The following is a 26,641-nucleotide window of genomic DNA, read 5'->3' as shown; positions in this document are numbered from 1 at the left end:
GGTCAGCCATGCAGTAGAACTCATAAACAGTGTAAGTAAAGAGAGAGAGAGAAAAAGTCTCTAAAATTCAGAGCTCGCGGTCACAGACTTCTCTAAATGTCACTGCAGAATATGAGACACTGGGACTCTTTTGAGACAGGTGTGCTGAATTCGGAGATACTATGACCCTCCTCTTGGGACAGGTGTGCTCCTATCGTCAGCCTACCTATCCGAAGGGGAGGGTCACGGTATCCCCAAATTCAGCAGATCTGTCGGAAGAGACTTGCGGTGTTCCATATGCTGCACGCCTATCCCAAGAGGCTCCGAATGTCCCACCTTCCAGAACTGGATTTTCAGATCAGACAGAGAGGGAGAGGATACGAGTGATACTAATTATTTTGATGCGGGAACAGAGGATGAAATCTTGGGAATGGGTGAGCGGACTGTAGTCTGAGAGATGGCAAACAGATGGACGGCGCTTTGAAATGCTGGTGCAGCAGCGTCTCATGTGGTGTTTCCCAGAAATTGAACCAGAGAGTCAAAAACAAGATGGCTTGCCAAAATGACTCGCTAAGTGGGTGGCAGGCATTACTCAGTGCTTCATTGTGGTTATTTTTGGATTTGAAAACAAAAAAAGACAGGGAAAGAAAAATCAAAACAAAGCTAGAAGGAGCTTGGGTGCTTGGTACAGTCATGTGTGCCTGTCCACACCACCTGTGAATTCTGAGGCCAAGGGGACTAGGGGAGACTGGTGACTAGCCACAGGCTGTAACCACTGTTCGTACTTCACACATAAATGAGAGAGAAAGAGATTTGAGATATCATAGTTGATGGATAACTAGATAAATCATGGGCAAATGATACATGGTAGATGGAAAAGTATTATCATGACAGGTAAGCAGACACAGAACTACAGTGACTATAGAAAGCTTACATCCCTTTGAACATTTTTCACATTTTATTGCATCAGTGGGTCAGACTTGCATGTATTTAAATGATAATTTCCCCCCCCACTCATCAACATACCTTTCAGGGCCAAAAAAATAATATGGCTGCCAGTGGCTACTGAGGTGGAGACTGTTTGAGCCAACCACAACATGGCTGCTCCCCTGCTGTTGTCACTACACCATGTGGCCATGTGAGAGCACCTGACTTTAGGGACCAATAGAGTGAGGAGATGGGATTTGAAGGTATAAGGGCTCTCCGGGGGGGAAAAAGTCAGTTAAAAAGGGAAAGAAAGAAAAGCAGGAGATTGTGACAGAGGGCTTTATGCAAAGAGCAGATAATATGGCCAGGGCAGCCTGCAGCAGAGAGCTACAGGGAGACGGGGAAGGAAGCCAGCTTTTGAAAGGGAGAGAGAAGCTGCATCCTAGAAGTTAAGAAACCAGTGAGAAGGGTTGAGTATGAGCTTGGAGATCTCCAGGAAATCCTACATCTTGGAGCTCAGTCTTCTGCGGAGGAAAACAGAGATAAATTTAAAAAAAAACTTTCAAAGAGGTATGCTGAGAAGAAGATAAGTATGTCAACTTTATTGCTGTGGCTACCCAGCCCAGGCTGAGAAATGTAGTAATTTAATGTCTTTTCATAATTGTTTTTTTTTTTAATCTCTTTTTGTCAAATTTGTATTTCATATTATGACTGTCTGTGATGTAAACTGCTCTGAGCTATAGCAGAGGGTGGTATGTAAATATTAATAAAGATAAAGAAATAATCCTCTCTGGGTATAAAGCCTGCTGAAACCCAAGTTGCTGTGTCAGCCTAGAGATGATACTTGTGGCTACAGGAAAAAAATAAATAAATAAAGGATTGAGGTTTCTCTCAGGGAGATAACCAGCTTGCAAGCCACAGCACTCACCCACTGTCAGGTCGATGCAATAAAGGGCGCTCAGCCTAGTGTACAGGTGTACGCGCAGATGGACTCACATTTTGGATGCACTAGACTAGCACCCGATGCAAAAAGGAGATTAGCAATGTTGCAAAAAGTAGAACACGCGCCCAAACAAATGCATAGCCAATAGCGCTCATCACATGTAAATTCCATGTAGATGAGGCTATTAGCTGTTACCCCCAATGCAGGAAATTGCCCGGTGCCCAACACATGCTTTTTAACTTGGCAAATTTAATTCCAGCCCCGAAGCTGGCGTTTAAATCAATCCGCGCGACAAGGGCTCAGGAAAAATTAAAAGAAATAGTGTCCTGTGTGTTTCCTTCCTTTTATTCTTAAACACCTACTGCTTGTAGTGTTTAAGAATAAAGGTATAATGTAACGGCTTAAAAAAAAAAAAATTCGGGACACATAATATACACATACAATAGACACGCTCCAGACCAATTTTGCCCCTTGCTATTGTGTGTGTATATTTGGCGTCCAGAAATCGACCTGAAGTGGGATAAAATGGATGCACCATATTGAGTGCCCATTGCAATTGTGGACGCACACCCATGTCTCCTGGATGCCTGATGCATTTGAGCACTAAGAATGCATAATTCTTCCTTAGCACATCCTTTTTAATGCAGCAGCTCATTAAAATATAGCATCAGGCACCCAGGAGAAGTGGCTGAGTGTGCGATAGCAAAACAGGCGCTCAGTATGAGCCCCCGCTTTAACACATGTCTTATTGCATTGGCTCGTGTGTCTATGTTGCGTTCGTGCCTGCTTTTCACCCTCGCTCCACCCTCTCTACCTCTTTGGCGACTCCCTCCGGGTCTGATGGACGGCTTGCCGCCGCAGCGACTCCATGCCGCTTCTCTCTGGCGTCTCTGAACCGGCCTGATGCTGCGGATCCGCCATGTTCCCGATGACGTAGGGCGCGTGTGCTCCAAAGTTTGTACCAGCAAGGGCGCGAACCTCGGGGGCGTCCCCCTGTAGTGACATCATCCGCTTCCCACATAAAAGGTCTGTGCTTACGCTTATGAATTGAGTTAGCAAGGATTCGTCCAAGCTACTCTGCCTCCTCGGACTTACTTGGGGTACCCGCTCCTCGCGGGCCTCGCTCTCTCTTCTTGATTTCAGATTGCTAAGACGGGATCCGGTACTCGTTCCTCGAGGGCCTACGTCCCTGAACGCTCAGAAGACTCCCTATTGCTTGGAAGCGATCGCAGTTGTGAACATTGTGAGTTTCTTTTTCAGATTGCATACAGGAACCGGTACTTGCTCCTCGAGGGCCCATGTTCCTAGAACTCTGGAGATTCTTTTCTGTGTAGACGCTATCGCAGGTACGGAGATTGGGACTTCTTATTTCAGTTTGCATATAGGAACCAGTACTCGCCTTGAGGCTCCTGTTCCTGAATATTTATTTATTTTTAACTTTTATATACCGATGTTCCTGTACAGGATACATATACTAACTATTTTCTATTGCCTAGAAACCATTACAAAGATAGATAACTGTGAGTTACCATCGCTCTCTCAGAGCTGTCCCTGGAACCAGGTACTCGCTCCTCGAGGGCCTAACCCTTTCCAGCTACTGAGCTTCCTCAAGACCTTATGTGAGTTTTGTCATTTAGTTCTGGCTATGAATACAGCATACCCGGTCTACTCATTATCTATAGTTTCTCTACAGCTCAGCAACCCTGGGATCGCTGTTCCAGTTCCTGAGGGACTTCAGCCCTGCCGGGCATATCAGCTCACTACTGCCACCTCTGGTGGTTCTACTTCCTGTCTAATAAAGAACTATCTGTGTCTGTCTCCATACTCCAGCCTAGTCGGTGGTCCCTCTCATGATATCCTCTTGAGGGCGCTGTCATCTGCCATCGGCCCAAGGATTCACCAGTTCACATTAGAATGCTCATCTCTCACACTTCAAGAGCTGAGCACATTGCTAGCCCCTCCCCTCTGGGGGAGCAACTCTAACAGATTGTTAACTCCTAGCAGAAAAGAAAACAGTCTACAATCTATCTGCAAGCTGGGTCCCACCTATTGTGTACAACCTAACCAAGACTGGGGATTTTTGAATCCCTGAGTACTCAGTTTTTAAGATATAGCAATAACAAAAGGGGCTGGTTAACTATCCTTTTGGTATTACTTGCCTAAGTTTATGCATGAGCAGTCAAAGATTTGCTATATTGCACTAACTGTTTGCCATTGCCTACTGTTTATGCCTAAACTACTTGTCACGCCATCTAGTTTGGGATATGCTGCAGTACCATTGTTCCTTGGTGTAATACCTGTTTGTTTGTGGCCGTCACTGTTTTCCCTACTTCATTTATAATTCTTCTTGCTTGGTGGTTGACAGTAAAAGTTTACTTTACTTGTGTAATAATCCCTGGAGTTCTCTGTTTATTGGATCGGGTGTGTCCTGGGCATAGCACTCATCTCCCTCAGCGCTGTCTGCACCACTCACCAACCCCCCAGTTTGCCCCAGCAGCCTACAGGTGCAGGCTAGATTTTCTTTTTGTTTCAGCCTCCCCTTCCCCGATTCAACCTCTCAGAAGCAGCTGCCCCTGAGGTGGATATGGCAGCGAACGTTGAGCGATGCGAAGTAAGATAGTTTATGCCATCTGTGGTGATTAACTCTTGATACAGTCTGGAATGCTCTTGTTTTGTTGGAACGTTCTATATCAGCACTTACTCTTGTTATGAAAGAGACTCAGAGCCAAGTTCATTATTTGGAGCCAATTATTACAACGCATTCCTTGAAGATTGATGAGCTTGATTCAAAAGTAGTTCAAATGCAATCCATACAGAGTGGTTTAATTCAAGGTGAACTTTCTAATTCTAAAAGATTGGAGAACTTAGCAAATTCTTCAAGATATCTGAATTTGAGAGTTGTAAATTTTCCGAAAGTTAAATTCATCTGTATAAGAGATCAATTCAAGAATTACATGCAAGATGTATTACATCTAACATCAGATGCCCTGCCACCTATCTCAAAGATCTAGTTTGTGAAATCTGAGAAAAATGAAAATGCTTATCAACAATCTCCTGTTACTGCTATGAATCTGACTGAAATAGTCTTCGGGGAACAACCAAGTAGACAGTCGTGAAACTTTGTTGATAAATTTTGTGTTTGCACCGGATTGTGATATAATTCTAAGACTTTTTCTACGTAACCAAGATATCTTATCTTATATTTAGGGCAGAAAATCTGGGTTTACCCAGATATTTCAAGGGAGACTCAACATAGATGGAAGAAATTTTTGGCTCTGTGTCCTCGAGTTAGACAGTTGGATGCCTGAGTTATAGTCCATTTTCTATGTAAGTGTGTTATAAATGTTAATACACAACATGTTTGAACCCTCTCATTTAATTTCCTTTTGGATTCCCATCAACCTCCCAAGGAGGCTAGTTAGACATTAGCAATGAATGTATGTGTATATATATATATAGGTGAATTTTCAAAAGGATTTACATGTGCAAATAGAACTACTATCAGAGCAATTTTCAAAAGCCATTTATGCATTTAAAGTGCACTTATGTGAGCAAATCCTATGGACAAGTCAATAGTATATATTGTAGCAATTTTCAAAAGCCCACTTACTCGAGTAAAATGCATTTACTCAAGTAAAACTCAGTTTTATGTGTGTAAATGCTTTTCAAAATCAGGTCCATAATATGCAAATCCATCTCCCCTGTATTAACTTAATATGATACTGATTTGTTATATTGCAATGTACTGTAATTTTGAATTTCCTGATTACCTGTGTTTATCAAGAATAGTGGGAAAATAATTTCTTTTTTGTGTTTGTTTTCTTGTTAAATATTGGATATTCCATCTGTCTTGATTTCATAAGCATGTTAATGCTGTTTAAAAATGTATGTGAAAAAGCAATAAAATATAAATAAAAATAAAATAAAACATAACACTTATTATTATTGTTGTTGTTACTATTATTAATCACCTATAAATAGACACAAGTGTGACCCTGGTCCCAAAAATGTGATCCTCAGATCATATATGGAGGTGATCCTTAACCTCTATCAGAACTGACCCCCTAACCTCTGCCCAATTGATTAGTAATCTCTACCTTGGTAAACAGCAGGAGTTGAAAAAGGAATGTGTGCCTTTAAGCCTATATTGAATCATATGAATTTTGATTATATTAAACTAATTAACAGCCAAGTAAATTCCCTCCACTATCAGGCACAAAGTGATGTACCACAAAATCCTTCCGAAACCACAGAGAACCTTTACAGAAAAACCTGCCATACCATAACAGTACTAATATTAAGGCTGCACACAGCGGCAACCTTACTGCAGGGCATGTGGCTCCTACTAGGTAAAGTCCTTTTGTATAACAAGCTTCTCGCCCCACGCAACTGCTGGCCCACTTGCCCATTTTCAGGCCGATTCTTTAAAAAGTGTGGGAGAGCTGGCGCTCCGTGTTGAGCGCCCGGTCTCCCGACGTGTGCCCAGGCACCTCGCCTGGGCTCGCGATTCTTTGTTCAAATTAGATTTGGCGCTAATAAGGAGACGCTAGGGACAATAGTGCGTAGAGGTGGCTGTCAGCGGGTCCGACAACCGACACTCTATTTTACCGGCGCTGGCTTCCAAACCCGCTGACAGCCATGGGTTAGGAAAACGGACGCTGGTAAAATTGAGCGTCTGTTTTTCTAACCTGCTGACCAGCAAGTTAGATTTTTATTTGTTTATTTATTTTTTAAACTTTAGGTTCCTCCAACGTAATATCGCTAGGATATTAAGTCAGAGGGTGTACTGAAAAGCAATGTTTTCTGCTTTTCTGTACACTTTTCCCAGTTGTTTAGAACTTAACGCCAGGCCTTGGACAGGCGTTAATTTCTGAGAGTAAAATGTGGGGCTTGGCCGCATATTTTACTTTCAGTATCCCGGGTGACTGACTAATAGGCTTATTAACATGCATTTGCATGTGATGAGCGCTCTTAGTTTTCAGGGGGGTTGGCCGTGTGTTTTCGACACTCCATTACCCCTTACAGTAGAAGGGGTAATAAGAGTGCGTCAAAAATGCGCAGCCAAACAGGTGCTAAAAGGTGCGCTTGGCTGAGCACACCATACTGTATTGGCCTACTTGTAAATACATTTCACTGCTTAGTCTCTCACTAGATTTCTCGGTGTGCAACAAGTCCAACATGTCTTGTCAGCTGCAGTTTCTCCTTCACAGCTAGTTAGTTTTCTAACCCAATCTTTTATTTATTTTTTTTATGAACAGGTTCAGTGCTGTCAGGCCTGGTTACATTCCGAGTGCATGGTGTTTCTATGTAGTCTGACCCAGCAAACCCCTCCCTCCAACCCCTTTCTCTATCCAGTCACCTCTCTGCAGATGCCATACCTAGGAACGTTTGAGTTGTGATCACCCTGAGTTTCAGTGTAGATTGGGAGAGGGTGTACACATCAACTTTCTCCCACTTCCCCATAAGAACATAAGAAGTTGCCATACTGGGTCAGACCAAGGGTCCATCAAGCCCAGCATCCTGTGTCCATCAGCAGCCAATCCAGGTTACAAGTATCTGGAAAGTACCCAAACAGTAAATAAATCCCATGCTACTAATGCCAGTAATAGCAGTATCTATTCCCTAAGTCAACTTGATTAATAGTAATTTATGGACTTCTCCAGGAGCATATGCAAACCTTTTTTAAACCAAGCTAAGCTAACTGCCTTAATCACATCCTCTGGCAAAGATTACAGAGCTTAATTGTGCATTTAGTGAAAAAGAATTTTCTCCAGTTTATTTTAAATGTGCTACTTGCTTACTTCATGGAGTGCCCCCTAGTCCTTGTATTATCTGAAACATAGAAATGATGGCAGAAAAGGACCAAATAGTCCATCCAGTCTGCCCAGCAAGCTTCATAGGAGGCGATGTCCTTTCGTGGTAACAAACTGGTTAAAAGAAAGGAATCAGAGAGTAGGATGGTCAATTTTCTCAGTGGAAAAGGGTAAACAGTGGAGTGCCTCAGGGAGCTATACTTGGACTGGTGCTTTTCAATATAAATATAAATGATCTGGAAAGGAATACGATGAGTGAGATTATCAAATTTGCGGATGATACAAAATTATTCAGAGTAGTTAAATCACAAGCGGATTGTGATACATTACAGGAGGACCTTGCAAGACTGGAAGATTGGGCATCCAAATGGCAGATGAAATTTAATGTGGACAAGTGCAAGGTTTTGCATATAGGGAAAAATAACCCTTGCTGTAGTTACACGATGTTAGGTTCCATATTAGGAGCTACCACCCAGGAAAAAGATTTTAGGTTCCATATTAGGAGCTACCACCCAGGAAAAAGATCTAGGCATCATAGTGGATAATACTTTAAAATCGTCGGCTCAGTGTGCTACAGCAGTCAAAAAAGCAAACCAGAATGTTAGGAGTTATTAGGAAGGGAATGGTTAATACAATGGAAAATGTCATAATGCCTCTATATCGCTCCATGGTGAGACCGCACCTTGAATACTGTGTACAATTCTGGTCGCCACATCTCAAAAAAGATATAGTTGTGATGGAGAAGGTGCAGAGAAGGGCAACCAAAATGATAAATGGGATGGAACAACTCCCCTATGAGGAAAGGCTGAAGAGGTTAGGGCTGTTCAGCTTGGAGAAGAGACGGCTGAGGGGGGGTATGATAGAGGTCTTTAAGATCATGAGAGGTCTTGAACAAGTAGATGTGACTCGGTTATTTACACTTTCAAATAATAGAAGGACTAGGGGGCAATCCATGAAGTTAGCAAGTAGCAAATTTGACTAATTGAAGAAAATTCTTTTTCACTCCACGCACAATAAAGCTCTGGAATTTGTTGCCAGAGGATGTGGTTAGTGCAGTTAGTATAGCTGGGTTCAAAAAAGGTTTGGATAAGTTCTTGGAGGAGAAGTCCATTAATGGCTATTAATCAAATTTACTTAGGGAATAGCCACTGCTATTAATTGTATCAGTAGCATGGAATAGACTTAGTTTTTGGGTACTTGCCAGGTTCTTGTGGCCTGGTTTGGCCTCTGTTGGAAACAGGATGCTGGGCTTGATGGACCTTTGGTCTGACCCAGCATGGCAATTTCTTATGTTCTTATGATACCCATAAAAACTGCAGCTAGCAACATTTTTTACTGGGTGTTGAGCTTTCTTGAAAATTTAGACAGTGCTGTTTGATGTGCTTTTCTTAGGGTCTTGGCCATAGTAGCAGTCCTGTGCTTTTTCCCTTATGTCTGTGAATCAGTACCCCAGACTGTAGAAATCGGGGCCCTCTTGATTGTTGTCTGAATCCAATTCCCCTTTTCCCCTGCCGTTGAAGTAAGGAGCAATGTTGCATTAAAAGCAGCAAAGCTTATTGGTTAAGGGTAGTAATCTCCAAGCCTTCTGCTAAGGGTAGTAACCGCCACACCAGCAAGTTACCCCCTTGCTCACTTTTTTTGTTTTCTTTAGGACTTGGCCGTAGAAGCAGTCCTGTGCTTTTTTCCTTTATGTCTGCATATCAGTATCCTAGACATTGGAAGCCAGGGCCCTCAGTTATCTGAAAGAGTAAATAACCAAGTCACATTTACCCATTCTAGTCCTCTCGTGATTTTAAGGATCCCTATCATATCCCCCCTCAGCCGTCTCTTCTCTGAGCTGAACAGCCCTAGCTTCTTTAGCCTTTCTTCAGAGTGGAGATGTTTCATCCCCTTTAACATTGTGGTCGCCCTTCTCTGAACCTTTTCCAATGTAACTATATCTTTTTTGACATATGGTGACCAGAATTGCAAACAGTACTCAAGATACCTCCCCTCCCTCCCTTCTGTGTTACCCTACCACCCTTCCTATCTCTCCTCCCCCCCCTTCTCCTCTCCTTCTCCCCCTCCCTGCACAATTGTTAAATTATGTTATTCCCTATAATTGTACATATTGTATATACCTGCAAACTTTGCCTACAATAATTTATTAACCTAACTTTTTTCTTCTGTCACTTTCCCCCCTCCTTGTTTCCTCTTTTACCCTTTTGTAAATATGTTATTTTAATTTTAGTTTAAATCTTTATTTCCCCTACCTTTCCTTTACTCTCTAGTTATAATGTTTCAATATGTTTCAATTGTATAATGTTAAACATGTTCGATGTAAAGCGCCACCACAGGCACTAGTTTCATGTTACGCTGGGAACCGATGTGATATCATTGATGAATGTCGGTATATAAAACTTTTAAATAAATAAATAAATAAATAAATAAATAAATAAATAAGGTCTCATCATGGAGTGATACAGAGGTATGAGGACATTCTCCGTTTTATGTTTAAATATCTGTATTGATTTTCACAAAACAGTACAATCGTAATTACAAGTACTAGGAACAGGTTTAAACATCTGAAACAATGGATCTCCATGTTATCCCCATCCCGCCCCACCCCATAATCACGGGCAAGGAATAGTTAATAGTTATACATCAGCGACAGAGAGCAAGCTGGTGGGACCTTCGCAGCCGCCCTCAGAAAAGAGCAGGTCCAATTACTCCCCCCCCCCCCCCCCCCCCCCACCTCCCCGGGCCCTTAGCGGAGAGCAAGAAGAATATAAAATCAGAGACTGAAAAAAGAAAAGAAAGAAATTAGTGGACAGAGGGCAAAGAAAGATCATTAAATATGGAGCTGCGAGCCCTATGGGGGCAGGGACTGAACATCCCAAGTAAGCAAAAACGATGGAAAATTTACGGGATGTATCAATCCGTTCAGCTATTTTTTTCATTAAGGCAAAGAAGGTGGATTTGGCTTTTCCAGTATGTCAGATTTGGTGACTCGATCCCCACCCAATAATATAGGATGGTTTATCTGGTCAGCAATAAAACTTTCCGAATCCACAATCTTTTGTGCCTTTGCCCCAGAGCTACGCCACACAATTGATCAAAAAGGAGTACATGGGTTTGTAAAGACAACTGAATCCCAGCTACTTGGGAAATATAAGCAATTTCTGCGTTCCCCCCCCCCCCCCCCCAAACTTTGTGACACAGTGTGCCTGGGGATTGGGCGCACTTCTTGCAAACGGGTAGAGCAACAATTTTAAGATAGTGAGCCCATACCTGGGAGTAGAAATACCACATAAGAAATTTATATTGGGTTTCCTGAAGATCTTGGCTACTCACAATTGTTTGAGATTTGCTTAAAACATAAGGCATATTGTGACACAGTCATATCTAATGGGGTGGTGGTTGTGTTCGGACAATCTCCTCCGGGGGGTTTCGCTTGAGGCACCGGAGTGGACGGTGGTCACCACGGATGCGAGCCTCTCAGGTTGGGGAGCTGTATGCTTGCGAAAGTCAGTACAGGGACTCTGGTCCTCGACCGAGTCTCGTTGGTCGATCAATCGCTTGGAGACCAGGGCGGTGCGTCTGGCGTTACAGGCCTTTCTCCTGCTGATTCAGGGAAAGTCAGTCAGGGTTCTGTCCGACAATGCGACAACAGTGGCTTACATCAATCGTCAGGGGGGACCAGGAGTCGCCCGCTGGCATTAGAAGCTCGTCTGTTGATTCAGTGGGTGGAACGACACCTTGTCAGCATCGCTGCGTCCCACATAGCAGAGGTAGACAACATTCATGCAGACTTCTTGAGTCGGCATCAGCTCGACCCCGGAGAGTGGGAGCTTGCGGACAGGGCCTTTCAGCTCATCTGCGACAGATGGGGAACGCTGGCCATGGATCTGATGGCGACCTTTCAGAATGCCAAGGCTCCGCGCTTCTTTGCCCATCGAAGGGAAATGGTGGATGCCTTAGCACTACCCTGGCAGACGTCAATCCTTCTGTACGTCTTCCCCCCCTGGCCACTGATCGGCAAGGTTCTTTGTCGAATAGAGTGTCATCCTTCGGAGGTAATTCTGGTGGTCCCTGAGTGGCCACGTCGACCGTGGTTTGCGGACCTCGTCAATTTCGCGATTGAGGGGCCACTGCGTCTCCCGTTTTTACCGAATCTGCTTCATCAGGGACCTGTTTGTCTCGATCAGGTAGATCGCTTTTGTCTAGCGGCATGGCATTTGAGAGGCGCTGTTTAAAAGGCAAAGGTTATTCTGATGCAGTGGTGTCCATCCTCCTGAGGTCACATAAGACTTCGACTTCCTTATCCTATGTGTGAGTTTGGAAGGTTTTTGAATCATGGTGCGTTTCTCGTGCAGTTATGTCTACTCGGGCGTCCGTTTCTAACATATTAGCCTTTCTACAAGACGGTTTGGCTAAGGGTTTGTCCTGTAGTTCGTTGCGAGTGCAGGTGGCTGCCCTTGGTTGCTTACATGGTTTGGTGGAAGGGAGGATGCTTGCGTCACACCCAGATGTTGCCCAGTTTCTGAAGGGGGCAAAGCATTTACGACCACCTCTGATTGCTCCATGTCCCTCCTGGAACTTAAACGTGGTGCTCACCGTTTGAGCCACTGAAGGGGGCAACCCTAAAGGATTTTATGTTGAAGGTCGTGTTTTTGGTGGCAATTACTTCGGCAAGAAGAGTTTCTGAACTTCAGGCTTTGTCCTGCAGGGAACCTTTCTTGCGGATCTCTGAGTCCAGAATTAGTCTTCAGACGGTTCCCTTGTTCCTGCCAAAAGTAGTTTCTTCTTTTCATTTGAACCAGTCGGTGGATCTTCCATCGTTTTCTAACCTCGACAGGTCGGATCCCTTTTCAAAGGACCTGAAGAAGCTGGACGTGCGTAGGGTGCTTCTACGCTATTTGGAAGTTACTAATGGTTTTCGTTTGTCGGATTACCTCTTAGTCCTTTGGAAGGGCCCAAAGAGGGGTAATATGGCGTCTAAAGCCACCATCTCTTGGTGGTTAAAGGAGGCCATAAATTCCTCATATATGTTATGTGGTCGGCTCGTACCAATGGGGCTGAAGGCACATTCCACACGTTCCCAGGCGGCTTCCTGGGCAGAGTGTACCAAATTTCCACACGAGATCTGCAGAGCAGCAACTTGGAAATCTTTGCATACTTTTGCACATCATTATCGGCTGGATGTACAGGACTATAGGGAGGGCAATTTCGGAGCAGGCGTATTGAGAGCGGGCCTCTCCTGGTCCCATCCCAAGTAGTTTCAGCTCTGGTACATCCCAGGAGTCTGGACTGATCCGGTACTTACAGGGAAAAGAAAATTAGGTCTTACCTTTGATAATTTTCGTTCCTGTAGTACCAAGGATCAGTCCAGAGTCCCGCCCACTTCTGCATTAAGTTTCGGAGAGTCCGTTGTTCCTACTTCTGCTCTAGTTTTATTTGATCTGTGAGAATTTTATACCTCTCTATCTCTGTTTTCGGGTCAGGTTCTTTGTTGGGGGCAGTGACCCAAGGGTTCCCCGGTTGAACTTCATGTATATAGTTAGTTTTTCAGTTGGGAGTCATTCTGCTTTGACATTGCGTAATACTGACAGGCTGTGGGTAGCACCCTGGTATTTATGGCAGAGCCTGTCAAATCTTGCTCTGTCTCCATCTGCTGGTGCAGAGGCAAAACCCAGGAGTCTGGACTGATCCTTGGTACTACAGGAACGAAAATTATCGAAGGTAAGACCTAATTTTCTTTTTATCACTATGCCAGTTCGGACCTCGGAGGGACCTAATATAGCTCCGGGCCTGAAAATAAGCAAACATATGTGTCTCAGGCAAATCGAATTCCTCACACACTGTGGAAAAGGGTTTAATATCCCCCTCCTCGGAGAGCAATTGCCCGACCCACTTCAACTCTTGGGTGGCCCATCTGGAAAAGACACCTTTAGTGAGCCCTGGGATAAAATCAAGGTTACCGAGCAAGGGGAGAAATTGAGAAACTTTACTGTCCAAATGGAGAGCTGTACAAAAATATCTCCACACTTGAAGTAAAGGAAAATACAAGGAGCCAATTTTCAGCATTTTAGGGGCCAGCCGTGGAGGAGCATGTAAAAAATATCGGAGAGTAAGACCTGGCGTAAGAAGCGTTTGTTCAAACTTGAGCGGAGTAAAATAAAATGTTTCTAGTAACCAGTCGGCAGCATGACATAGACTACATGCTACACTATATGATTTCAAATCCGCAAGACCCAGACCGCCTTCCTCTTTCTTTCAGCGGATAGCCACCCAAGCAAGCCGGGGTCTTTTATTTTTCCAGACACAACGAAATAGGAGTTGGTCTACATTCTCCATTTTATTCAGCATTCCTTTCCTAATAATTCTTAACATTCTATTTGCTTTTTTGACTGCCGTAGCATATTGAGCTGACAATTTCACTGTATTGTCCACTATGATGCCTAGATTTTTTCCCTGGGTTGTAACACCTGATATGGAACCTAACATTGTGTAACTATGGCATGGGTTACATTTCCCTATGTGCATCACTTTGCACTTGTACACAATAAATTTCCTCTGCCATTTGGATGCCCAATCTTCCAGTCTCGCAAGGTCCTCTTACAATTTATCACTATCCACTTGTGATTTAACAAATCTAAATAATTTTGTGTCATCTGCAAATCTGATCACCTCCTTTGTCATTCCTCTTTCCAGATTGTTTGTTTATAAATATATTATAAAGCACTGGTTCAAATACAGATCCCTGAGGCACTCTACTGTTTACTGTTTTGTGAAAAAAAAAACTTCCCTCTGGTAAATCCATGCTGGTTGTGTCCCATTAAACCATTTCTATGTATATGTTCTATGATTTTGTTTTTTAGAATAGTTTTCATGATTTTTCCTGGCCCTGAATTCAGGCCCACCAGTCTATAGTTTCCTGGATCACCCCTGGAGCCCTTTTTAAATATCAAGGTTACACTGGCCACTCTCCAGTCTTCAGGTACAATGGACAAGTTTAATATTAGGTTACTAATTACTAGTAATAGATCTGAAATTTCATTTTTGAGTTCTTTCAGAATCCTGGGAAGTATACCATCTGCTCTGGGTGATATGCTACCCTTCAGTTTGTCAACACATTCTCCCTCTATCTTCCTCTCTCCAGGGATGATCTCAGCACTCTCCCCTCTATCCCCAAGCCCAACTCTTCCCTATCCATAGGTACACAAAGATTCTACAAGAAATTTCATTCAGCAGAAAACAGCCGTTTTTTGCTCCAGCTTCTTCTCTACCAGATAGCCTTCAGGGTGGGGATGTGAAGAGCTTGGTGGGGGCAGAGGCTGCAGCAGACAGCGCAGAGAAGAAGAGACTTACTCTGCTCCCTACATCCGCCCCTCCCTTCCTGTCTTGCAGGGATCCAGAGGGAAGGAGGAGAATTTGGAGTGAATGAAGCAGAACAGCTCAAAGAAGAGCTACTTTGTTTCCTAATTCCACCCCTCCTTTCCTGTCATTTTTCCTTCTCTGGGTTGCAGGAGCAGGATGCCCTTCTAGAAGGGGTGCCTATGGTCCAAGCTATATTGCCATAGATTAGCTTAATAGCTACTGCTCTGCCACAGATTTTCGATTGGATTGAGATTGGGGCTCTGACTGGGCCATTCCGGGACCTTTACCTTTTCGTTTATTAGCCACTTCAGTATAGCTTTCGCTGTGTGCTTCAAGTTATTTTCATGCTAAAAGGAGGCAGCAAGGACTTTTCTATACTTTTCCTCATTCATTGTTTCTTCTGTTCTGACAAGAGCCCCAGTCCCTGCTGATGAGAAACATCCTCATAACATGATACTGGCTCCACCATGCTTCTCGGTAGGAATAGTGTTCTTTGGATGATGTGCTATGTTGGGTTTGTGCAAAATGTAATGCTTTGCATGCAGGCAGAAAAGAAAGATATATAGTAACACAGAGTCTGGAATAGCTCTGGAGAACTGGAAAAGGGTGGATGTGGTTTCTATTCATAAAAGTGGAAGTAATGAGGAGGCTGGGAACTAAAGGCCAGTTAGTCTGTCATCTGTGGTGAGCAAACTAATTGAATCACTGCTAAAACAGAGGATAGTGCAAATTTTGCAATCTAATGAATTGCAATATCCAAGGCAGCATAGTTTTACCATAGGTAAATCTTGTCAGACGAATCTGATGTGAATCGTTTTTTGACAATTTAAAACAATCGTCAGATATATTTTAAATCGTCAAAAATCGTTAGAGCCGCGATACAATAGCAATTCCCCCGATTTAACGTCAAAAAATCGTAAATCGGGGGAGGGGGAGGGCGGGAAAACCGGCACACCAAAACAACCCTAAAACCCACCCCAACCCTTTAAAACAAATCCCCCTCCCTCCCGAACCCCCCCAAAATGTTTTAAATTACCTGGGGTCCAGTGGGGGGGTCCCGGCGCGATCTCCCGCTCTCGGGCCACGGCTTTGCCCTTACTATGTCATACATACGGCCTGAGTGCAGGAGGTCGCTCCCGGACCCTCGCTGGACTTTTGGCAAGTCTTGTGGGGGGTCAGGAGGCCCCCCCAAGCTGGCCAAAAGTCCCTGGGGGTCCAGCGGGTGTCCGGGAGCGATCTCCTGCACTCGTGACGTCGGGTGACAGGAACCAAAATGGCGCCGGCGCTACCTTTGCCCTGTCATATGATAAGGGCAAAGGGCCACCGGCGCCATTTCTATTAACGCAGCCGTGGCCCGACAGCGGGAGATCGCACCAGGACCCCCCCACTGGACCCCAGGTAATTTAAAACATTTTGGGGGGGGGTTCGGGAGGGTGGGGGATTTGTTTTAAAGGGTCGGGGTGGGTTTTAGGGTTGTTTTGGTGTGCCGGTTTTCCCGCCCTCCCCCGATTTACGATTTTTTAACAAAAAAAACCATGACGATCAGATTTCCCTCCCCCTCAGCCAAAATCGATCGTTAAGATGATCGATCACACGATTCACATCCCTAATAATTAATCATCAGAACAGGTGCAGAGCTAGGGCAATTCACATTACAACTAACATGAAGAAACAATTTCAAATTCTGGCGTCACCTCAGCAAAAAATAACCCTCCACTGCTATTTTGTGAAGTAACACAAACTCTTGCAAAGAAAGAGGCATCTAGATCCTTGCTATAGAGGCACAGCACTGACTCTCAGGATTCAAATAACAGCAACCTTATGAAAAAGCAGCAATGCAAATACTACACCAGGCCCTAGAACATTAATACATCACCTACAGGAATAACAGAACAAGCTGGACTACTACTACAGAGAAACTACACACTAGCAGAAATACTGCATTTCAGTCACTCACACAGGCAGAACAGAGACAGATATAGAAATAAGAGACCACAAATTAGAAACAGAAACATGCAGATAAAACCAAAATAGAAAGCCTGAGAAACTAAAGTCTCTGAACAGTGGAATACTGAAGAAAGAACAAAATACAAAAATATAAGAAATGCACATTCCCAAAGATGGCTAATCTAACATCTCAAAATAATTTTTTTTTTACCTTTGTTGTCTGATCTCTGTATTTTTCTAATCAGTTGGTCCTGGTCTCTTTTTCCTATTTTTTCCCTTGTCGCTCATTTCCTAATTCCTTTTCAGTGTCTTTCTTCTACTACTGTCTTCTTCCCTTCCACACACACACACATACACGCTTTCTCTCACAGACTTCCTCACACACTCAAGCTCTCACTCTCATATGCTCTCCCCCCCACACACAAGCTCACATTCTCTGCAGACACACATACAAGCTCCCACTTTCTCACCCCTCCCCAGGCTTACATTCTTTTGCACACACAGATGCACATCCAGGCACCCATTCTCACCCTCACACACAAACCTAGACTCCCATTCTCACCCACAAACCGATGCTCCTATTCTCACCCACACATACACATATTCAAGCTCCCATTCTCACCCACTCACAAAACCAGACTCCCATTCTCACCCACTCACAAACCCAGACTCCCATTCTCACCCACACACAAACCCAGGCTTCTATTCTCACCCGCACATACACATTCAAGCCCGCGCACAGTTCCGCTTCCTCCCACTCCCAAGCAGGAAGATCAGTTGGCTTCTCCTGCTGCCACCGGCCTCCTGCTATCTTTGGGCTGTATAGCCCACCAATCGTCTGCTTGGGGGGGGGGGGGAGAGGAAGCTGAAGTTGTGTGCGGTGCTTCTGCTCCCTCCCCCCCCCCCAAAATAGGAAGATCGTTGGGCCATCCGGCTGCAGGATTGCTTCCCCATGTGTGCCGTGCAAATGCATGGAATGGCGTGCCTGCCCTACGTCCTCCTCTTCGGCGCGCAGAGATGGGATCCCGCAACGGCCTTGCAGGGCTGGTGCTCCACTTCCGGTTCCAGTTGGGTGGGCCTGGGTCCAAATTGGGTGGGCAGCTGCCCACCCAGGCCCACCCGTGGCTACGCCCACTGGGCTCAAGTTCTATCCAGGGAGAGGGGCAGAGCTGGAGAGTACAGGGAAGGGAGGGACAGAGCTCAAGTTGAATACCAGCAATACAGGCATGGGACAACTTTCCTCTTTATTATGTTAGATGAGTGGTTGAAACAGGTAAATAGGGAACAGTTATTTAGCCTTTCAGATAGCACAAGGACTCTGGGACACTCCATGAAATTAACAGGCAGCAGATTTAAAACAAATTGGAAAAACAACTTTGTCACAGATTGATCCAGTCCTGGTTTTCCCATCATAGACATGGTCTAGGGCAGGGGTCGGGAACCCATGGCTCGCGAGCCAGATATGGCTCTTTTGAGGGCTGCATCTGGCTCGCAGACAAGTGTCACCATACTTCGCGGTTCCCCGCTGACCCAGCTGCTCCCCGGTCCTCCGCCGCCCGGGCATAAAATGCTGTCAGCCCGGGCGGAACGCGGCAGGACAGCTGGAGTCAGCGGCACCGGCGTGCTCTCTTCTCCCCCCCCCCCCCCGCGGCCCGGAAGAGGAAGTGGAGAGCATCGGGTGCCTGCGCGGGAAGAAGAGACCACACTAGCGTGGTCTCTTCTTCCGCGCAGGCACCCGATGCTCACCACTTCCTCTTCCGGGCCGCGGGGGGGAGGAGAAGAGAGCACGCCGACTGGAGTCATCCGGGTGCCTGCACGGGAGTCATCGGGTGTCAGCCGGGTGCCAGCGCTGGAGTCATCGGGTGCCTGCGCGGGTCTTCCCGCGCAGGCACCCGATGCTCTCCACTTCCTCTTCCGGGCCGCGGGAAGAAGAGAGCACGCCGCGCAGGCACGCTAGTGTCCGACGGGAAGAAGACTGCAGCGCGGCTCGGAGGAAAATGAAAATCTTCAACCGCGGCCGATGGGACTCCGCCTTCGCCTCCGCGAGGGCTGAAAATGAAGGAGGTTAGCGTTGGGAGGTGGCTGCTGCTGCCGCGAGTTCCCGGGGGGGGGGGAAGGGGGAGAGAGAGAGTGAATGAATGAGCGAGCAAGCATGTGTGTTTGAGATCCTGTGTGTGTGAGTGAGAGATTGCATGTATGTGAATGATTGAGAGCCTGTATATGTGAAAGAGAGTATGTCTGTGATTGAGATCCTGCCTGTGAGAGAGAGAGCATGAATGTAAGTTTACCATTGGGAACCTGTATGTGTAAGTTTGTAATTGAAAACCTGTTTGTTTGAAAGAGTATGTGTGTATGATTGAGATCCTTTGTGTGTGAGAGAGATCATGTGTATGTATGATTAAGAGCCTGTGTGTATAAGTAAGAGAGAGATCATGTGTGTCTGTGTCTGATTGACAGCTGGTTTAGGTGATGGAGCATGTGAGTATGTGATTGAGAGCCTGTGTTTAAATGAGAGAGAGACCATGTGTGTCTGTGTGATTGAGAGCTGATTTAGGTGAGGGAGCATGTGAGTATGTGATTGAGAGCCTGTGTTTAAATGAGAGAGAGAGACCATGTGTGTATGTGTGTGATTGAGAGCTGATTTAGGTGAGGGAGCATGTGAGTATGTGATTGAGAGCCTGTGTGTAAATGAGAGAAAGAGAGGACATGTTTGTAAGCATGTGAATGAGAGTCTGTGTGTGAGAGAAAAAGACAGCATGTATTTATGTGATTGAAAGCCTGTGTGTGTGTAAGCGTGAAAAGATAGACAGCATGTGTGTAAATGTGTAATTAAGAGCCTATATAAGTGAGAGAGAAAAAACATTTGTATATGTGAGTGACTGTGAGAGAGAGCGCTGGTATGTGACTGAGAGAGGAGAAAGTTCCAAGCAAACCACCCCACCTCCTGCTAATTCAGAACAATCTCAGGACACCTGGATATCAAACGTTCCCAGGTATGCAGAGCAAAAAAATTTTTGTATCCTTATTATTTTTCATTACTGGATCTTTGTGTCTGCTATTTTGAAATATTTTGTTGGTATCTGGAAATGTTTTATATGAGTTTTTAATTATTGGATATTCCACTCATCAGCTGTTTCGAAATATGTTCTTTTTGTTAGTACAGTTTTACTGCTGATGATTTTATATTTCTTGATTTGTTTTATAAGGATGTGTGATGTTTCTTTTTTCCTTTGTTACACTGCATACAGAGACTCTGGCTTGTTGCAGTTTCCAATTCAGTTTTTGTCTGCATGCTTCTTGTTATGCGTTTTGGTCTCTTTATTCTATGTTAGGTGAGGGACAGCACGTGATTCAGGTGAGGTTTTCTGCTGGCGTGTAGTTTCTGTGTAGGACTCTATAGCAGCCTGACTTGGTCCGTTTTCCTAATAGGAGATGTATTGGTGTCTTAAGGCCTGGTGTAATATTTTCAGAGACTTATTGTACTTTAAAAGTGTGATCTTACATAAAATGCACACATTTACTTGTATTTAGTTTTAAACATATTGTATGGCTCTCATGGAATTACATTTTAAAATATGTGGCGTTTATGGCTCTCTCAGCCAAAAAGGTTCCTGACCCCTGGTCTAGGGGAAACCAGAAGAGGGTGTAGAAACCTAGGCATGGATCCAACTTTCCCAAACTGTCCTAAGTGATCAGGTTCATTTGGTACCTCTGAGATGTGGAGGGAGCCTGCACGCGGCACTAGAATGACAGTCTTCCTTTTCCCACATCCTCGTCATAAGACGTCCTGTTCTCCGCCTGTACTCAACTGGATTTTAGGGGACAGTGACCGCTCTAGGATACCACAGCATCGAAGCAACTTGTGTCCGATGAGACGAAACCCTTGAATTCCCTCTTCCCCTTCCTCTCTCTAGCAGATGAGGGGGCGGAGATAAGAATTTGCTCGGTCTCCGATTAGGAAGGATAATTTTCAATGGTGTGCATGAGTCAGCACATGTGCACATAACTTTGGTGCATCTAAAGTTAAGGCTGTACTTTATTAACTGTCATATAGTTCATAAATATTGTGTATCTCCGCTCCAAAAGTACTTGCGATTGTGTCAGTACACTACACACACGTTGTTTAGTACTGGGATCTGCATAGTTTGTGCACATATTTTATAAATGTATGCTCATATATTTTACGTGGGAAACAATTGTAGCCTGTGCATGCGTGTAATAACCCTTGGTTTATGTGCTGAGGCAGGAATTTTATAACACAGACTCTACTTAGGAAAATACACTTGCAAACCCTGCCTTGAACATCCTGGAAACCCCCTCTGTTTTTACTCACATAGAAGTCTGCGCATACTTCCAAGCATCAGAAAATTTGCTAGCCACACGCAAGGGCTAAATACGTACGTATATCTTGATCTTATCCCACAGCCCCCATGTAACTGTTTGAAAATTGACCCCTAAATGTTTACGTATTTTGGGACTGTGTTGCTGCAGAAGGGAACTGGAAAGCAAATCATAGGTTGTGTTCTTTTTTTCAACTGGTGCCAATGGGCAACTTGCCAATGATTCCTGAAGACTCAGTTAATTACCTGAGTTCTGACTCCCCAGGGCCTGGCAGAACCAATCCTGGGTTTAGCCCTCGTGTAAATCCTGTTTTGTTTTGTTTTTTGCTTTTAGAGAGAATGGAACTATTCTCAGTTTTCTGATAAACTACAATTCCAAATACACTGGGGGAGAGTCAGAGGGAGACCCTAGACTAGCTCAGTTGACTTTTTTTTTAAATTTCCCAGCTTTGTTATGGTTAAACTAAAATTATTAATTTCAGTTTGTCCAGAACTGGATTAATACTACACTACTTAGCATTTCTAAAGTGCTATTAGACATACGCAGTGCTGCACAGATTAAAGGCCTGGCTCTTTGCTCAGGGCCGGTTTTGGTCTTCTGAAGATTTGTTTGTAGAAATTTGTAGTATTATTTATTTAGGTTTTTATTTTATGCAAATATATTTATTTATTTATTTATAAAATTCTAATATACTGTAGTTCAGACAGGCCATCACAACTGTTTCCAAACATAAAATGGAACTAAAAGTACAATTAAATTCATATAAAACACAACTACTAAATTATTATACAAATAAAATAAAATTAAACACAAAAAGTCAGATAATATAAAATCACCCCATTAAAATAAATTAAACAAAAAATAAAACATAATAAAGTGCGTTCATGATATAAATCAATGCAAAGCAATCTAAAATTCACAGTACTTAAGTAATTTTACATCTCATATTCTCTGTTGTAAAAAAAAAAATAGCTGCTTAGTAAGTATATAAAATATGATAATTAAAACAGTTCTCAATCACTCTCTTTAAACTTATAATAATAAAATAGTTCTGTCAGTCTCTTTAAACACAATTCCAAAAAGCCAAGTTTTCATATCGGTTTGGATCCTCAAGTCAGTAGGAAGCTCATTCCACAGCTTCGGGCTGGCCAAGGAAATGCTTCTATCTCTGACCTGACTTACGGGCCGATACAGTAAGGACGCGTAAAAAACAGTGCGGCAGTGCCAGGCGCCCGCTCGTTTGCCACGCGCACAATTTGGTTCACAAGCCGCTCAATTCAGTATTCAAATGAGACGCAAATGCAAGCGGCATCCAAAGCGCGTCCATGAAGCGGTAGGCATGCACCATCCATTTTACTGTATAGAGTGGTATACAGCGCCTATACAGTATCCCGAGTGCGCCGGTACCTGTCATTTCAAAATGTCATTTGAAATGTCATTCCACCAGGTAAGTGGATGGTTCTTTTCTCGCGGCTTGGATGCCGTTCGTGGACCTTCCCGCTGCCTTTGGACATCCGGCCGGGCGCTCAAGGTCCATGAACGTCCGAGGTCACGGCATCCGTTCATGGACCTTGAGCGCCCGGCTGTCCGGGCCGGATGTCCAAAGTCACCGGACGTCCAAAGTCGCGGCTTGGATGTCCAGCCGGGCGCGCAAGGCAGCGGGAAGGTCCACGAACGGATGCCGCAACCTCGGACATTCATGGACCTTGAGCGCCCGGCCGGACGTTCAAAGTCGCAGCTTGGACGTCCAGCCGGGCGCTCAAGGCAGCGGGAAGGTCCACGAATGGACGCCACGACCTCGGACGTCTGAGCCTGATCTCTGCTCTAACAATCCCTGTTCCTTGCACATACCTCCTCCGGTCTTGCTGCTGGGTTCTCCGGTCGGATGGGTTCTCCTTGCTGCTGGGCTCCCCTGTTCGCCTCTCCAATCTGCCGAGCGTTTCTCATTCGAGCATTTCTCATTCTGCTTCTCAACCGAATGAAAAATAGCGCCAGAGCAAAAATATACATGCTTTCCATGGCGCTGTCCGGTACGAAGATGACCGAACACCACACTAACGCCAGGGTCAGGGTGGGCGATAAATTTGCAGGTTAAAGAAGTGGCAAATAAGCTGGTTAAAAAGGCGATAATCTGGGCGCACGTTACTGTATCGGAGGGAATAGCTAAATCGATCATTAACATATCATATATATGTGGCGGGCGGAGAAGGTTACGCATCCATTTCGGCAAGCAGTAAGGACGCGTAAAACCGGATACTGAATCACGGGTTAGCCTTACGCGTCCAAAATGTGCATCCAAAGTGGGTTAAAAACAGGGTAACCGCGGCCGCGCTTTACTGTATCGGCCCATTACGTGGGCCAAATTTACCGATGGTATTGGTAATGGTGTTTGGATCTTCTGTATTGAATCAGAGATCTTTGGCATCTCTATGTTCTGTTTTACTGTCTATGACCCTAGTAACAACTTTGTAGATAGTTTATATTGTACAATGTATGTTTTGTTTATGTGTTAATTATTGTTTTATGTTGTGATTCCTGGAAAAAAATTATATTGTACCACATCTAAAGCATTAATTTGTTCAGGCATAAAATAAAATACAAAAATACACAAAAGAGACAGTTCCTTCTCCATGGCGCTTATAATCTAGTCAAGACAAATATACACTTCCAGAGACTTTTGTCATGTGTTTATTGTAGAGCTCTTGGCCTATCCTTCCCTCTACCTCCCTGGTGTGTCACAGCAGGAGAGCATGCCCTGTCATCAGGACAAGTCATCTGCATGGACGAGGGGCTGGGCAGCTATGGGCTGCAGCACTGGGGCAAAGAGGGGATCACGGCAGTGCTGTCCATCTCTTTCCCTAGGTATCTGATATCTTGGACACCTGGTGGAAAGCGAAGAAAGGCACCTTCTCTTCCTCACTGAGGAGGGCTCATATCGTTTCTACCTACCCAGTCTTAAAAAAATGGCCCCTGTACCCTTCAGATTTCTCAAATTTCCAGCCCCTGCACTCTCTGCATTCCGCTGGAGTCTCCTCTGGTATTTCCAGCCCCTGCACTCTCTGCATTTTTGCCAAAGTCTCCTCTGGTATTTCCAGCCCCTGCACTCTCTGCATACTGCTGGAGTCTCCTCTGGTATTTACAGCCCCTGCACTCTCTGCATTCTGCTGGAGTCTCCACTGGTATTTCCAGCCCCTGCACTCTCTGCATTCTGCTGGAGTCTCCTCTGGTATTTACAGCCCCTGCACTCTCTGCATTCTGCTGGAGTCTCCTCTGGTATTTCCAGCCCCTGCACTCTCTGCATTCTGCTGGAGTCTCCTCTGGTATTTACAGCCCCTGCACTCTCTGCATTCTGCTGGAGTCTCCTCTGGTATTTCCAGCCTCTGCACTCTCTGCATTCTGCTGGAGTCTCCACTGGTATTTCCAGCCCCTGCACTCTCTGCATTCTGCTGGAGTCTCCTCTGGTATTTGCAGCCCCTGCACTCTCTGCATTCTGCTAGAGTCTCCACTGGTATTTACAGCCCCTGCACTCTCTGCATTCTGCTGGAGTCTCCTCTGGTATTTCCAGCCCCTGCACTCTCTGCATTCTGCTGGAGTCTCCTCTAGTATTTCCAGCCCCTGAACTCTCTGCAGTGTGCTGGAGTCGTCTTTGGCATTTAAATCATTCCTAGCATTCCTCAGTAATACTTTAAAAAAATGTTTTTCCTAAACAAATATTCACTTCTCAGAATTATTGCCACCTCCAGTCTCTTCTCATTCATACACCATATTTTTCACATTCCCCTCCTGCCGCCAAACCCAATGTTATGCTTCCAGGGAAGTTAACAGCAAAAGCTGTTGCCTTTTCAGTTTTCAGAACCAAATCTTGCTGTCTTAAAAAAAAACAAAAAAAGCTGAAACCGACAGCCCTTTAGTTCGTACGTCCCACTAATTGCACGTCAAAACTGAATGTGCAGGAAACGCAAGGGGGAGTGACGTAGCAAAAGGCTTTGACAGGCAATGGGAGTCAGGGGCACGGCCAGTGAGGTCCAGGCTGGGTACTGAGGTTCGGGAGAAGCTGGAGACAGCATTCTGGCTGTATCGAAAGCAGAGACACTCAGAGGAATGAGAGTATGATGCCAGAACAGGCATCCTTTCATACAGAAATGCATCAATGGAGTGGGGGGAGGGACGCCAAGGGCTTGAAAAACAGAGAGAAATGAGCATGGAGTCAAAAATAGCAGCAGGAGCTGGGACCTAAGCGTCAGGTGCCCCACTGGGTAGAGGATGGTGGGAGTAAAGAGCAGCCATCTACCGCCTCCGCTTCTCGCTCTCATCACAGGCTCCTCCTCCTCTCCCCCGCCCCCAGCTCTGCAGTAAATGTGCACACGGCCACAGCATCACTCTACATTGGGCCTCCCTCCATCTACCCCTGCTTGCAGGTGCTATTTTTAGCTGGCTGGGCTGCTATTTTAGTACCCAGTTTGTATCCCAGATTTGGTACCAAAAAGAAGTGAGCAGAATTCATTCACAAAAACAGCTCCCTCCCGGCTCGGTCTACCTCCCACTCTCACTTTGTCTATCCTCCCCATCACTCTGTCCATCCAGACATCTGTCTCTGTAACTCTCATATATCTCCATATATGTTGCTCTGTCTCCTTCCAACACTGTATATGTTGCCCTGTCCCCTTCCATCCCTGTATATATGTCTGCATATCTCCATATATGTTGCCCTGTCCCCTTCCATCCCTGTATATATCTCTACATATCTCCATATATCTTACCCTGTCCCCTTCCATCTCTGCATATTTCCATATATGTTGCTCTGTCCCCTTCCATCACTGTATATCTCTCTGCATATCTCCATATATGTTGCTCTGTCTCCTTCCATCATTGTATATCTCTCTGCATATCTCTATATATGTTGCCCTGTCCCCTTCCATCCCTGTATACATCTCTGCATATCTCCATATATGTTACTCTGTCCCCTTCCATCCCTGTATACATCTCTGCATATCTCCATATATGTTGCCCTGTCCCCTTCCATCCCTGTATACATCTCTGCATATCTCCATATATGTTGCCCTGTCCCCTTCCATCCCTGTATACATCTCTGCATATCTCCATATATGTTGCTCTGTCCCCTTCCATCCCTGTATATCTCTCTGCATATCTCTATATATGTTGCCCTGTCCCCTTCCATCCCTATGTATCTCTCTGCATATCTCCATATATGTTGCCCTTTCCCTTCCATCCCTGTATATCTCTCTGCATATCTCCATATATGTTGCTCTGTTCCCTCCATCCTTGTATATATCTCTGCATATCTCCATATATGTTGCTCTGTCTCCTTCCA

Source organism: Rhinatrema bivittatum, chromosome 8 (assembly GCF_901001135.1).
Source record: "Rhinatrema bivittatum chromosome 8, aRhiBiv1.1, whole genome shotgun sequence".
Classification (NCBI taxonomy): domain Eukaryota; kingdom Metazoa; phylum Chordata; class Amphibia; order Gymnophiona; family Rhinatrematidae; genus Rhinatrema; species Rhinatrema bivittatum.
The sequence above is the reverse complement of the archived record's forward strand: the minus strand, read 5'-3'. Positions refer to the sequence as shown.